The sequence below is a fragment of the Pelobates fuscus genome, chromosome 1, assembly GCF_036172605.1.
Source record: "Pelobates fuscus isolate aPelFus1 chromosome 1, aPelFus1.pri, whole genome shotgun sequence".
Taxonomy (NCBI): domain Eukaryota; kingdom Metazoa; phylum Chordata; class Amphibia; order Anura; family Pelobatidae; genus Pelobates; species Pelobates fuscus.
The window spans coordinates 225,621,275-225,637,149 of record NC_086317.1 but is presented as its reverse complement, the minus strand read 5'-3'; the positions used below and the strand labels follow the sequence as shown (position 1 = coordinate 225,637,149).

The following is a 15,875-nucleotide window of genomic DNA, read 5'->3' as shown; positions in this document are numbered from 1 at the left end:
TTCCTGATACAATTCATATTCTTATATATTCATTTAACTTGTCTATATAATTTGTCAAATCTTATTATATAATATCTCTGTATAACTCCTCTTTTCTGCCAGCTGCTCCCTTTAAAGCAACAATAAAGTCAAATCAATATAAAACATTGCACTGTTTTTAGAAACTTACATTTTTACATTGAAGGGCTAAATCTCCTTTTCTCAATGTAGCTTTTAATATTTTCACTATCTAGTGTAAAGTAGTTTTTTATTTATTTAGTTATTTCTGTATTTTATTCAAAAAAGGGCCAACATATGATATTATGTTGCTAATTTTTTTAAGTTTTAAGTAATGTATAGTGGTTGAAAAAAATACTTTGTATACATTTGTCCTTTGTTTGATTATTCAATGTGATTAAAGTAAAGGATGGGCTGAGCACATTTGGTCATGATAACCAGGGATTGTTGGTTGGTCATAGCGAAACCTGTCTAGAGAGGTGACAGTAGAATTAGGTACTTTTAAAAATACCTAGGATTTCAAATAAGTTTAATCTAAAAAGCGATAAGTACTTGTGTGAAATTTAGCATTAGAAAAGGTAATGAGGGGGGGGAGAGGGTTTTTAGAAAGAGGGATACGAAGTGGCGGGGGTTGGGGACAGAGAGTGAATATGTCATCATCATTTATACCAACATTTAAAGTTTATTGGGGCCATTTTCCACAAGAACGTGAAGGATAAAGGGATTGACAGAGAACGTTATTCTATACCCACAGTTTATGACTAGGTGGTCAGGCCCATTCAATCAATTTGGTTACGATAATAAGACTGCAAATTCAGTAAACTTAGGCAACCTACTTTTTAGGAAAATGTTTTAGGTGATACCACATTGATTTGTGGCACACCCACCCAAGGTGACCAAAAAAGACTTGTTTATATAAAAAAAATGGGAGTAGATTAAAATAACTACAATAATGTGAGTAGTACATTTTGATTATCCCGACCTTTCCTGACCAGGATTTAGTTATGGCTATTCTCATTTCCTACTTATGTCTGTTCTCATTTCCTAGTTACAGCCTTTTACATTTGTTATACATATTTTCTACGCCTGTAAACGCTGTCGTGGCGCTACTGGTATCTCTGTTGTAAAATCTAATGCAGAAGAAAAATAAAGAATTAAAAAAAAAAAATATATATATATATATATATATATACACAAAATCTAATGCAGAAGAAAAATAAAGAATTAATATATATATATATATATATATATATATATATATAAATAAAGATGATTCAGGCACTCACCCTTAAACAACTTTAAGTGTTCTTGCCTTCGGTGCTACCAGCGTCTGAGATATATAGCCAAAGATGAAGTAGGAGCACTCAAAAGGACTTTTTCGTGATTTTTATGTGGTAAAAAGGTTTACAACAAAGTGTAACGCATCAAATCAATCGACGTTTCGACCCCTAAGGGTCTTTTTCAAGATCTTGAAAATATAATATTATATATAATATTATATTTTATAAATATAATATTGTAAAGCGCTACGGAATCTGTTGGCGCTATATAAATGGCAATAATAAATAAATAAATAAATAAATCTTTGGCTATATATATATATATGTATATATATATATATATATATATATATATATATATATATACATATATATATATGTGTATATATATATATATATATATATATATATATTTATTCTTTATTTTTCTTCTGCATTAGATTTTACAACAGAGATACCTGTAGCGCCACGACAGCGTTTACAGGCGTTTCATTGGCATATATAGTCATGGCATAACTTAACCGCACAATTTTTTAAGGATATAAAGACACAGGCTAGTAACACATTTAGGTTTATAAACATTCTGTGTTGTTATTCATATATATATAGATGTAGATGAAGCGAGCACGCCACTTCCGGTTCCGGTTCCGGCGTGCTCGCACATGCGCACAGGATCGGGATAGACGCCGGGCGTTTGAGAACACAGGTGGTAAGCATTGTTAATTTTATCATTAAATCTGTTTAGCTATATATAAGCAGAAGCCTGTACATGTAATGTTTTGTATGCTGAATTGATCCTGATGAAAGCCACAGGAGTGGCTGAAACGTTGATGGCAGCAACCATGTTTTATTGAATTGAAATAAACAAGAAGTATTTTACCTATCTACAGACCGTGAGTGCAAGCCCTCATTTATTACACATTATATATATATATATATATATATATATATATATATTTTATAATTGATTTATTAACTGAAAATTACAGGCATACAATCATCTAAAAATTATATTTTAAAACGGCATTGTTCATAAGTGTATTTATGTGCATACATCTGCTCTGCTTGTAATGTACTGTGCTTGAATCTGTTAGTGTATGCAGCTGTGTAAATGTAAACATGGTTAAAGATAATGTTAGAAGTTGTTAGGGTAAAGGGGAGTTTAAGGTTAGAGAGGGGTTAGTCTCAGAGTTAGATTACACAGGGTGTTTAGGGTTAAATCGATTAACAGCTTGAGAAGGATGGAAGTTGTAGTTCAAGGGCTGTTTAGGATTAATACGTTTAGGGCTTGAGTTTAAGGTAAAGTATATCTTTCAAGGTTTAGGCTTTGAGTGTTGGAGTTTGAAGGGTTATTTGCAAAGTACTCACCCTCCACTGGCAGAACTACCGGGGTTGTAGCTGCGACTGGGCCCGTCATTCCAGGGGGCCCGGCCGCCCAGCCGACCCCTGCGTCCGGGGTGCCCGCCAGCATTTTGGTGCAGCACCGACCGTGTGGAAAAACCTCCGGGGCTGCATTGAAGGAGCCCATCGGGTGGCCAATGCTTTTGGGGCCACCCGATGGCAATTAATTTCCTGGGGCCCGGTCGCGCTCTTAAAGAGCAGCAGCGCTGACCGTGATGATGTCAGAGCTGGGAGGAAGCCATCACTTCCTCCCAGCCAACAGAGCGCCGCTCAGGAGGAGAGGAGGGAGTCGAAGTGGGAGCTCTGACTCCCATCAGCATGAGGCAGCCACTGGACCCCAGGTAAATCACAAAGAATTTTTTTTAACAGTTTGTGTGTGTGATAAAATATAGATTTTGTTTTACTGCTCCTCCTCTTTTCCCCTCTATTGGTTATTTCTTCTCACTTCATTTCTTAACCAAATTATGTTTAAATGCACCTATCAGTGTACTGCAAAATAAAAATGTATATTTTGAAGTTCCCTTACTAGGTGAGTTTTTTGTATCATTTTGGTTAGTTTGAATATTTTTCCCCCAAATGATCATTTGGACAAAATTCAACTGAACTGAAACGCCACATGGAATAAAACCAAAACACCTCCCACAATTTTTTCCCATCTGAATTGATTTGGACAATTATAAAAAAAAAAGGCCTAAGAAAAGGACCGTTTCTTTAATTCACAATGGCTAAATTAGGTAAACTCAAGGGAATGCAGATCCTGTAATATGTTTTAATGCTCACTGCTTTGGACAATCTTCCAAATGACTTAAAGCAGCAAAATCAATTCTGAATTATTAATCTCTTCAGAACCAATTAGTGCTTTGGAATGTCAATGAAATTCCAACATAATGAAAAAATTAACATAAGAAAAAAAAAGAGACTGCTTATATTATCCTTTTTTTTGGATTGTGGCAAAAATGGGAAAAACAAAAAAATCTAATGAGCTTGCACTTGGCATACCCTTTCATTCTCATCAGCAGTTACAACGCATAAATTACACCTATGGCATCTCATTGTCATGTATGACTAGATCTGTGGAATGCTTGACAAAGATCCTTGGGTCGAAACGTTGCTGTGTTTACAATCAAGTGCCTTACTTGAACCAAGGAGTGCCTGGACCTCTTTTATTTTACTCTACTAAATTGGTAATCTGGTGTTTGGTTCCAGTACAGCAAGCACCCTGGCTCAGATTGATGGGAGTGAGTGCAGTTCCACACTACAAATAGATCTGTGGAACATCCATCAAGCTTGTCTATTAAGTTTAGCCTTTCTCATATCTGTTTATGCTGTTGATCCAGTAAGAGCAAAAAGCTGTTAACCCTAATATTAGAATTGATATACCTGAATGTGAAAGAATGCAAACATGACAAAAGATGAATAGATGACGATGGTATAGCCAAAGAGGAAGCTTTAGTACTCTCTCCTGTCAAGGTAGAACAGAAATTCAGAGACAAGCTCATGTTTGTGTGATGCAGGAATGAGGAAAATCCAAAGTGATAAGAAATGATTTATTATAAACAAACAACAAATCAAAGCTCAGCAATTCAGCAACAAAGTCCTGACAGCAAATAAAGCAATCTCCAAAGAGCAACTGAGTCCAGAAATAAACAAGGCAAGTTACCAGAATAATTCAGAAGACAGTGAATAGATACTATGGGAGTAGGAATCCCAAAAATTGGAATCACAAGGCCAAGTCAAGGCCTAACTGCCTCCTGAGTGGCTACTGAGAGACCTTGCAACTTGAGTCCAGATAGCATCTAATACTTGAAGAGACGTATTTTGGATCCCTTGGGAGGAATGGGTTGGAATGCCCTGAGTTCAGACAATAAACAAGGTAGGAGCCACATCAGCAGGAACATGGTATCAGGGCAACAAACCGCTGTGATCAGGTATACCAGGGTGCATGGATAAATGAGGACTGAATTTAAATTCACATGGATAACTGAGACTGGCTCTTAAAGGAAAGGTTAGCCAGAAACACCTGTGGTCTACCACAAATGTAGATCAAGTAATACCAAGCCCCCTGCTGCTAGACACTATGCAGTGCAGTAGTTACAGTATAATTAAATCCTTGTGGCTCATTTAATTCAGTAACTGACCTATTAAGCGGGGTTCATTTCCTTCCAGAGCTAGAACAGCAATGACGTCTTCCACACTTTTTAAATTCTTTTTGGCAGGAGGGGTTAATCCCTGACACTCCCTATTCTTCTTCCAGGTGCACAATACAAACACATGTCAAATATGTGTGGTTAAACAATGTTGGGAGTGATAATATCCTTTAACTAAAGTGTGACTTGGCTTCAAGTTATTTGTCAGTTCACCATAGCTCATTGTTTGATGAATAGACGCCATAGATGAAGCGGGAGAAAGTGTTGACAGGTGTTTATGTGTGCCTGTAACAGAGTAGGACTTAAACTACTTTTGATATGTTCCATTGCCCTTGAAAAAAAAAAAAAAAAACATTACAGTGTCTAAACTCAGGAAGTTTAATTAAAGAACTAGCTCTTTCACTTTCTCTGATCTTCTTCTGTTTGTGATCATATCATGATTCCTATGCTCTCTTAATTCCAGTGTATAATATACAAATGTGATATATGACATTTATATATCATTCTAATATAATAGAGGGTGAATAATACAGGAATGGAGATAAACACACAAAACCCCAAATATCCTACCATCATTTACAACAGGGGTGCCCCAAAGGTAGATCCTCAGATGTTGTAAAACTACAGCTTCTATGAAGTTCTGTCATTCTAAAGGCATACAAAGCATCATGGGAGTTATAGTTCTACAACATCTGGAGATCTTGCTTTTGGGCACCCCTGACTTACAGGGTTACAAACGAAATCGGGAATTCATAACTTGAACAACCCTGACAGAAATTCTAATTCTAAAATCCTTTTAGTTAAGACAGCTTTTTTATGCAAATTTCACAAATCCTTTTGAGTATTTTAACAACAATACCCGAGTATATTTGGGGGGGCTATTAGTCTAATATAAAGTGATCTTCAAAGTGATATATAATAGTAAAACAACACAACTGAGCTCATTACATCACATCCATTTAAAAAAAAATAATAATAATCCTTTAAACGTTCTATTAGAGACTGATCCTATAATACTTTTCCTGACCTCTCCCATGCATAATGTAGCGATGAATGCACTGCAGTTTGCCAGTATTAACGGAACATCTGTCAAAAAGGTTGATGCACGCTCACTAGATTGTATCACTTCAGCATGTGGAAGTACTAGGTGTATATTGCAAAATAGGCCTGTTTTCAGAATCACACAACCAATAGATAGATGACACTCTACTATAGGAATCAAATCTGAACCCCGCCCAAGAAATATTACAGCCTTTTGTTTGAGAGTAAATTTTTTAATATGGGTCAGCAAGTTCTAAGGTCATACGTCCCAATCTGAAATATTCTCTTGATCTTATTCTGTAGTAATTTTCCTATCCATTTAATACACAGAGAATGATGTTGAACGGTCAACTGAAAAATCAACATAGGCCTCAATTTAATTTTTCTGGGTTAAACATTTCAAATGATTACAATCTGTTTCAGTTATTTATATTTTGAAGTCACCATTAAATTACATGTGGATTTTTGACATGAATAATTTGAAAAGTGTTTCTAACAGACTAATTATTTAAAAAGCTAATCCAAAAATATTAATCGAGGCCCATAGTTGGAGAAAAGTACACCATAGTAATGTTTGAGTTTTGTTTCCAATAATACTATTTTGTCATATATTTTTGAATTTGGTCATCAACTCACCACAAGTCCCTGTCAAGTGAAAATGTAAAGCCTACCTATGTTTCATAAGTACTCAAGATAAATGTGATTAGTTGGCAGTGTTATGATAATTGTAACAAAACAATCATTAGCTTTCCAACAGTGTATATTGGTTTCTCTGAAAAGGCAGCATTTACATTGAAAGGTCTGCGGGGACAGTCTGTATATATCAAAACCCCTACAAATAGTGTCTATTTAAATACAGTTAAAAAAAAACAGGCTTTAATGCATATACATTTTCAATAGCTTCTGGGTGCAAATATCTATTGATTTATTTACTTTTTGTTTTGATATATGATCCTTGTGAAACAGTATACATTTCAAAGGGGGGTTATAACATATAAAACCACACAACAGTCATTGTCAAATCCACATGGGAATCAATCTGTTGATTATAAAATGTATTTGTAAGTCTCCGACATGTTCTACAGCGCTGTAAAAATTAGAGTTTCGAGCTCTGCTTTCAATCTGTTGATTGGAGTTTAATTATAGCTGGTAAAATCTTTCTGACGTTTAGGAATCTGTATCAAATGAAATAGTTTCATAGATCTGGAGCAGTGTGTACACACTGATAAATTAATTTGTCAAAACACGCTCTCTGCTCCAGAGTTTCCTAAGCCCCTATTAAAAGTCACACGAGACGAGACGCTTAAGCTGTCAAAATCCATGCAGCATGTTTTATTTGACCACTGTGTACTGGAAATGGTACTCCCCCACTCAACATAGTGGAGGAACTAAAACCTACTTTTGTCTGTTTTAAATTATAAAGGAATTGCAAATTTGTCCTTGTAGATGCAACTTTCTATAAACATATGCATTTATTACAGTACAGACCTCACAATCGTGTCTTATTGCTGTGATCCAAATCATGCAAAAAAAAAAAAAAAACCAACCAAAAAACATATTTTTTATTCCAATCACGCCCACAACGTTTAGTTTCCAAATCTGATAACTGCAGGATCTTCCTGGCACAAAAACACTTTAAACAGTCTGAGAGAATAACAGCAAAAAAGGAAAACAGTTTGCAAAAAGGGTGGGAGCTCATACAGCTTTGGAATTCATACCCACTTGCCATCACAATCCATCCAAGTACCATACAGTGATGTGCATCATGTATATGCATTTTATGCACCAGGCAAATGTCATTACACTGTCAACTTGGCTTACAGGGAAATGTCAGTTAATGACTGCCTTCCTTAGTTTAAAGAATGCTGTATCTTAACTGTTTACGTTTTATCACAAGGAAATAATGTATCATTGTACTAGATATACATTACGTTAAAACAAATAAAGATATAAATATTATTTCAAGTGTGTGTAATTCCATACCTCTGTGTGATTTAAGTGTTTGCAGTAAATGTATTTTCTTGCCTTCTTACTCACTTTGTCTGTCTATCTAATAGACGTATCATATATATATATATATATATATATATATATATATATATATATATATATATATCACTCTACAAATCAACAATTAGAAGAAAACAATCGAACAATTGGGTTAAACTACATTAAACACAAATGTAAAATGTTAATCTTAAAAAAAAAAAAATACAAATCTTACCTTTTATGTAGTATCTGTTAAGAGGATTTTTCTAATGTATTATTTTGTTGTTGTTATGCTTTGGTTTCTTAACAATCCTTGCTTCCATAGAAAGAATACAAAAGGCAACCAAAATGTGAAGAAGCAAAACAATAAAACAAATAAGAATGAAATAGCTCCCGAAACTTGGATTTAATTCTTCTAATATAATTTGCAAATGTAAGTCACATTATATCATTTGCAAATAATCACCAGAAGAAACGAGAAAAAAATGATTCTGGTCTTCACAGCACAACTTAATGATAACTCCAACTGGTTTTCAGAGAGAGAAATCTGACTGTGTCTGCCTTGTAGTCCATCAGCAAAACCAAGTGTTCAGTTCAGAGCAAATTGAACAGTAAAGAAAAAAACAGTTGTGAGCTACTCTAGCCCCAACCACATGGAGACTGAGCCTCTCTCTCTCTTTCTCTCTCTCTCTGTCTCTCTGTTTAATATCCAGAGCATTTCGTTTTTTTTTTTCCATACCAAAGGGAGATATATTTTGTAAGTGAATACCAGCTTCTCCTGGAATTTAAATGATTTTCATAATTTACATAAAAGGTTGCACATTTTCTGATCTGGCAGCAAGAGGGTTAATTCCACAGCATAATTTAGCATGTAGACTGCTTTATTGCATTTCGGTTGGAATCTGGTTCACTAGAAATGTCAATTTGACATTTTCTTATACTGGATGCATGCAATGCCGGTTATTTCAACCTGCTTATTGGTTGGTCCATTACTTTGAAATTATCTGCCTCTCACTGTTGAATTAATATCTGACTTTAGTACTAGATTTATGCTTCAGTTTGAATACTTTTGTTGGGTTTTTAAGTTGCTGGCGCTACTTAAAAACCTGGTAGTAAAAGAAATAAGAAAGCAGTTTCTGATCAGGTTAAGAAGTGACTCAAAAGGGAACGGAAAGGAGACGTACAACAACAAAAAAAAACAACTTATAAAAGCAATGCTGGGAAGTAAACCAAGTAGCGATAAAGTATAGTAACATATGTACTGTAAGGTATACTTTGTTTTGGTGAGATTTCTTTTGAAGTTAGCAATCTAGCATTCCCAGTCGATCTGGAAAACATTAGGTTTTATGCTGTTTGAAATACCTTGAAGCAAACACTACACTATTTAAAGTAATAATAAAATGTGAGCAAAAATCCGGTTGAATGGCAATGACTGACCTGTGGTCTATGTAGCTCAGTCGAAGATAAAGCCATCACTAAAACAAATTTAAGACTCCACCAGTGGAAATGAAAGGGTAGCTTCTTCCTTCCATGGTGCTAGGACTTAAGGACAGCAAAGGTTCATCTCTGAAGATTGTTTCGCCTTGATGTGACATGGAGACTGATAGCATTGCATTATAGTACATCACCATGAATATAAATGAGGATAATACAATAATAACATCTGTAAGTCATTATTATTTACAGTGATATACTGTGCCTCGCTGAATATTGCACACATGTAGGCTGTGAGCAGAAGTCTGAGGCACTGAGTGAAAATGTAACTGTCTTACAAATGTGAAAGTCTGTCTTGAGCCTGGGGGAAGGAAATGTTGTAGCAGATATTAATACTAATCACCTAGCCTTTGCTGCTCCTACTAGCCGACACAGAGGTCATTGCCTTTGTATACTATACAAACTACTTCTGTATCTACTGTTAAATTAACCAGTTCCTAGAGTAACCCTTTTAAACACAAGACAACTGGCCTAGATTTTAAGGTTGCCTGAGAATGGACTTCTTCGACTTATACATCTGTCAACAATATTTTGTCTGTCAATTATTTGACGTCATATACCTCTAATATATAATTATAATTAAGTAAGTCACTGTTCTGGAAAAGTTATACTACATGATAGCATTCATTTTGATACACAAAGGGCAGTTTTTATGGACTTCTCTCAAATAAGACATCTAGTAGAGATCTCAAACTCTGACCTCCAGAAATTGGTGACCTACAACTCCCAGAATTCTTTGAATGCAATAGGTGGCACGCAAATCATGGGAGATGTAGTTCATCCACATCTGGGGGCCATAGTTTGATTATTGCATAAATTAGACACTCTGTCTCGAGCTCTTTAACTGCAATCATTATGCTTTAATTTATTTTTATATTACCTGGATCCTTAATGAGAGCATGTAGGATACGTCTAAGAGTCGCTTGTGTTTAAATATATTTCCTTGGAATATATTAACCATATGCATCATTTTTATAAGTAGTAATAATCAATCATTTGCATCAATTATTAAGAATCATAGTGCATTCACAGTTGCTATGAAGTCAATCCAGCACACAGCTACACATGCTATCCTGCACTAAGTATCTTTAAAAGGACATTCCAAAATCCCAAAACACTTTTGCTGAAGTGCTTTATGTGTGACGAATTTGTCCTCTTTTTTCATTATACCAGAAGCACAGATATTGATAGAAATTAGCACATTTATAAATTAATCTTGTCATAAATTAATACTCTTACTTTCTAGTTTGTTTAGCTCAGTGGTGGCACCTCAATGGATATGGCATCACATTCTAGAGCTTTGTTTGGACCAAATGCAGGTACACATCAGCACTGAAGAAAACTCCAGAAGGAGTTGAAATGCGTTTGCTGGTAAACTTTTTTTTTTTTTTATGTTTTTATTGCTATTTTGGCTGTGTATTATTAGGCCTTGTGCCTTTATTCTTATCTTTATCACTGCTCAATTTGTCCCTATTATTTGCATTTATTAAATAACATTGTTAACACTTCACATTGGTAGCTTTTTAGTCTATTGGCATCTCGACTGCCACATAGATCTACATCAAGCCTTGTGAGTTTTATCCTATCTGGGGTTTATACTATTTATGTTTTAAACAGTATACACTATGTTTTATTAACATGTATTTTATAGATTATTTTGGTCCATCCTGATCTTCATTTTAAGTATTATTTTATATATCATTTGTGTGCATCCACTTATGGTGTAATATTTATTCTATTTTTACTGATTTTTTAAGGTGTTAGGGGATACACTTATAATTACACCTGTGTATTTTATTGTTTGAAGTGCCTACACACCATTTCCTTTACATCAGTGAAGGCACCTGTCTGCCCAGAGCACCTGCCTTGCATATACTTCTCATTGGGAAGTCTCTGATTGGACAGCCAAAGAAAGTCTGGGTGGGTTTAGAAGGGGAAGACTTGCAATGGCTGCAGACAAGAGATCTGCAGGTTTTTTTGCAAGCTGTTTTTAGGTAAACCCTCAAAGAAAAATGCACAATTGAATGCATATATGTTTACATTGGTCGTATAATTACTAAATAGTGTTATTATTTTTTTTGTTTGTATTTGGGCAGTGGAGTGTCCCTTTAAATAATAATTAACATATTGATTGTATATATAATTATGATTACATTATATGGAATACACCCTTATTAATTACAGCAAGAGATATGTGCAATCTTTAAATGATTGGTCATTCTGGGCAACAACTCCCACTGTATTCAGGCAACCTATAGCAGTGGTAAAACAGACCATTTCTCAGGATACAGAGAGAGTCTAGACACTGTGCTAATTACTAACTTAACACCTCTAGCTTTTCTGTTGCTTGAGGAACATTGATACTAAATTATTTTTTATTTTCCCTGACTGAGAATTTCCTCAAAAGTGCAGAATGAATGTACCTTACAACATACATTTTATTCACCTTCTTCCAATAAACACATGATAATGAGAATTAACAACTTCTCAACCCACTGCTATTAACACGTTGACGTTACGCCTTCAGGCCACGGAGAAATAACACCACAACAGATTGCTGAGAAGGATCAAATCCCACAGATGTGTTAGAATATGTGAGAGAAATATAATTTGCTCAGAGAAAGAGACACCCTTTACAATTCACCTCATCCTTCAGCTATTATTCCCTGCTGTGTTGTGGATGTTCAAATTCACACCATGGACATCTGCTGCTCCAACGAGGTAATTTTTCAACCTATTCAGTCCATTTCCATTGCAATATCTCTCTGCTAAAACCTAGGGGAAATTCAAAGCTGAGTTTTAGTGTTTAAATCCTCTTTCTTTAGTACATGAAAGATCGATGATTATTAAAACATGTTAGTGTGACCGACTGATACAATTTTTAACCATAACCTTTGTTATATTAATATTGTTAAATACAACGACTATTACTGATATTAATGTAAATGAGCCAACAATTTTGGTGGATATTTAAAGGCAGAAGAATAGTAGTAGAGTAGTTGACATTTTAACTTAAAAGTTAGAATGTTAAAAAAAATTTAAAGTTAAGGGTTATTATTCTAAGCACTACAGATACTAGGGGTTGATAGAGTGGTCAGAGGACCACACCACAGACATACAATTCTCACTTGCTGAATTGCATAATATGTAAGGAGTATCCAATTTTCTGATGAAACTGTAAATACGTGCCTCCCTGGCTGTCAATCAAACAGCAATCAACAGCTCTTCTGTTAGATCCACTGAGCGTACGGCAGTGTGTGCTGCTAGAGTGCAGAATGTATACGCCACTGTCTTTCCCCTACACCCCAAGTCATAGTAAGTCTGTGAGCGTGCACCCCTCAATGAGAAGCCTTTGATTGGTTGTTTCCCTGGCACCGATTTGCGTCAGGGAACAGTGGAGGGCTTGCAAAGGTGGCAGACAGAATATCTACATAATTTGCAAGCGGATTTTAGATATAACCTCACTGAAAACATGCAGAAATAAATTGAGGTATATCTACTAAATAGTGGAGTGTTTCACTAATTGGCTCATGGGGTTATGACTTCTGTCCCTCTGAACTTTTGCAAACAAATATAAATTAGTTTCACAAAAAATGTAGTGTTACGAATACATCTTAAGTGCCCCTCTGCCTCCACGCCCTCCCTCTAATCCCGTTTCCCCAGTCCTACTCTCCGCAAAAGGGTTAAAAAACACTTTTAATCAATTACCTGATTTAAGCCTCCATGTGCCCCCGACACTGGGTCAGGATCCTCCACCACCAACATCAGCCGATGAGTGGTCTAATGCGCACACAGGTCACACATGGTGCGTGCATTAGACTTCCCATTAGGAAAGCATTACCTCAGTGCTTTCCTATGGGATTTTAGAAGATGCTGGTTGTCCTCATGCAAAGTGTTAGGATGTCCAGTGTCGTTTCATGAAGTAACCAGCTACTAGGGTCTTTCCAAGAAATGTATACAATGTCTTGGTAATGTTTAGAAATGTTTCTTTAAAACTGCAATGTTTTAAATTGCAGGTCTAAGTGGTACAGGAACACTGCACTTACACCACTTCAATGATATGAACTTGTCTGTGTGCCTATAGTGTCCTTGTAACCTTATTCTGTGCTCCTGTATTTGTTTAACATGTCACTGTTTTTGAAAGTATATGGATTTTATGACGTCTGTAAATGCTGACAATATATTTGATTAGTGCACTTGTTTGTGAATCTGAATGCATTTATTTGTTATTCCTGATTTCACCATCCTTACTGCTGTATGCAGTCCGAACTGAGTCTCCACTCCAAACTCCAAACAAAACATTTGCTGTTCCCCCAACAGCTCACTTATGTACCACTGTTCCTTTTCTGTCTTATCATCCCTTGAGTCCCTGGTGTCCCTCATGTTTTTCTCCATTTCCCAATGTCCCTCACCAATGATCTCTTGTATCTATCCACCATCCCATATCGTTTGATGCTTTGTGTGTCTCCCTAAAAACCCTCCCACCCCTCATGTGTCATTTCATTCATCCTGTCATGTCTATCCATGTGAACACAGCAATGTCCTTCTGCCTGGATCTTTCAGTGAAGTTCCCATGCTGAATGCTGAGGAGAAAGAGGTGGAGATATGACTTTGCCTCACCCCCTCCATTCAGACAAGCACTCTAGTGAAAAGCATCAGCGAAGTAAAATTTAGTCCTAATCAGCTGCACTACATTCTCTGCAGCTGCACTCTGGGAGCACACCCTCTCAGGAGCACCCCTTTCTCTGTCACCACTGGAGGCTCCCTCTTTAATTCATTAGCGTATGTAGGTTTTTGGCTGCCCTAGGTCCGGCCTGGTCAATGCAACTCCTATCAAACTTTTTAATAGGCACACATATACAAAATGATCCCCTTACATAGTTATATCCAAAAGGTCACACAGGCTATTTTTCAAATTAATTTATTTATTTGGATATATTTGGATATGACTAACCAGCAAAAAATTATATAGACTTTAATTTTTTGAAAACATTAAAATATCAAACATATGTTATACACAAAAACATATATCATGAAAATATTGAAACATTTTTTTAAATATCAAGTTAATTTAAAAGTTTATCAAAAACTGTTAAATCATCTAAAAAGCTTATCCAAAAATATTAAATGGAGGTCAAAAAAAAAAAAAAAAAATCACATATAATTAAACTTCTATATAATAGCAATATTCTCCTTGCCTGGCGTCTACTGTTTCTTTCCTAACCCCTGCCTCTCTCACTCTCTCAGAACCATCTAATCCTATTTTGACACCCCTTGCCCCTCCCTTTAAATAGAATATAACTTAAGTCTTAAGGTACACATTTTAAATTCCATTATATTGATCAGTATTGCATCTGACCTGAAGAAGCTTGAAAACTTGTGTTTTAATATGTATTGTTAGTCCAATAACTGGACTACTGGACTAGCATGGCAACATCCTCAAGCAAGTATCCCCTTCTTCCCCAACAGGGCTCCTCATATTCCTCTAACAATCAAACCCCTTCTTTCATGAAATTGCTCACATTCTCCTGCAAATTAACCCACTCTCCATCATAACAGTGCCCACATAACCCAATTAACCCATCCATCACCATTTACATTGAGAATATTTTCTTCTTCCTCTTCTTTGCAGTGGTTTCCCAATTGTCTGGGTGCAATATATTCCAGCAGTCTGACCTTTCTTGGTGTAGTCTTTGGTTCTGCCAGTCAGTGCTCCCTTAGTCTTCATATGCACATGAATAGTATAAGAAACAGGATAATGTATCTTTATCAGCAAGCATGCAGTAAGACACAAGGGTAACCAATTGGTGTATGTTAAAGGTAAAAACATACTCCACCAGCTAGGCATCTCCAGTCAATGCAGGGTCAAAGTTGGGACAGGGTCAACATATTGATGTTCGGTTGTTGGGGAACTCTATTTGATATTATTTGTTCACACTGTGCAGCACTAGGGGGCAGCAGATGTGCCATTTATTTGCTGCTGCATATATTATTAGATGCAGCTACTCAGAGAAGCATATGCCTAATGTAAAAAATCTAAAATAAAACCACCCAAAAAAGCAGCATCCTGATGATTAGTACTTGTTTCTTGTTTTCTGTCAGCCATTCATATAGTTTTCTTTTTGTGTTGTTCTGTGATTTTTGAATGCTTCTGCATTTAGTAAATCTGTAAAAATATTAAAATAAAAAATGAGACGGAGTTTAAATAACGATAAGAGGACATGATTTTGTGTTAGCTCGTCTTAAGTACTCTGGTTGCATATTTTTAATTTACATACACTATATGGTGTATTTTATCTATATTAGGAGAGGAGAGCCAAGCAGATTTGTTCCCGTAAATTCCCAGTGGAGCCTTTTGAAAAAAAAATTCCAAATATTTGTATTATGGCAATAGTCTTTATGGTAACAGTTCTGAAAAGTCAGGTATTTAGAGATGATTATCATGTGTACATATTGTGATTTTTTTCACTACTGGGTGGCTACATGTGGCTTTAAATTCTAATTCTAGATGAAACAAAAACGTCAT

At 35.7% G+C, this 15,875-nt stretch overlaps 1 protein-coding gene across 2 annotated transcripts in view; it reads right to left on the bottom strand.

Moving 5' to 3' along the window:
• Positions 1 to 9,575, bottom strand: part of RSPO1 (R-spondin 1) — a 100,566-nt gene extending 90,991 nt beyond the window's left edge. Inside the window, exon 1 of one of the 2 annotated variants that reach the window (XM_063444496.1) lies at positions 9,293 to 9,575. The gene's annotated coding sequence lies outside the window, so the exon portion shown is untranslated. Of the gene's footprint in view, positions 1 to 8,090; positions 8,437 to 9,292 lie in introns of those variants that run through there. The other variant, XM_063444495.1, reaches the window with a different exon arrangement.
• Positions 9,576 to 15,875: the final 6,300 nt, after the last annotated feature.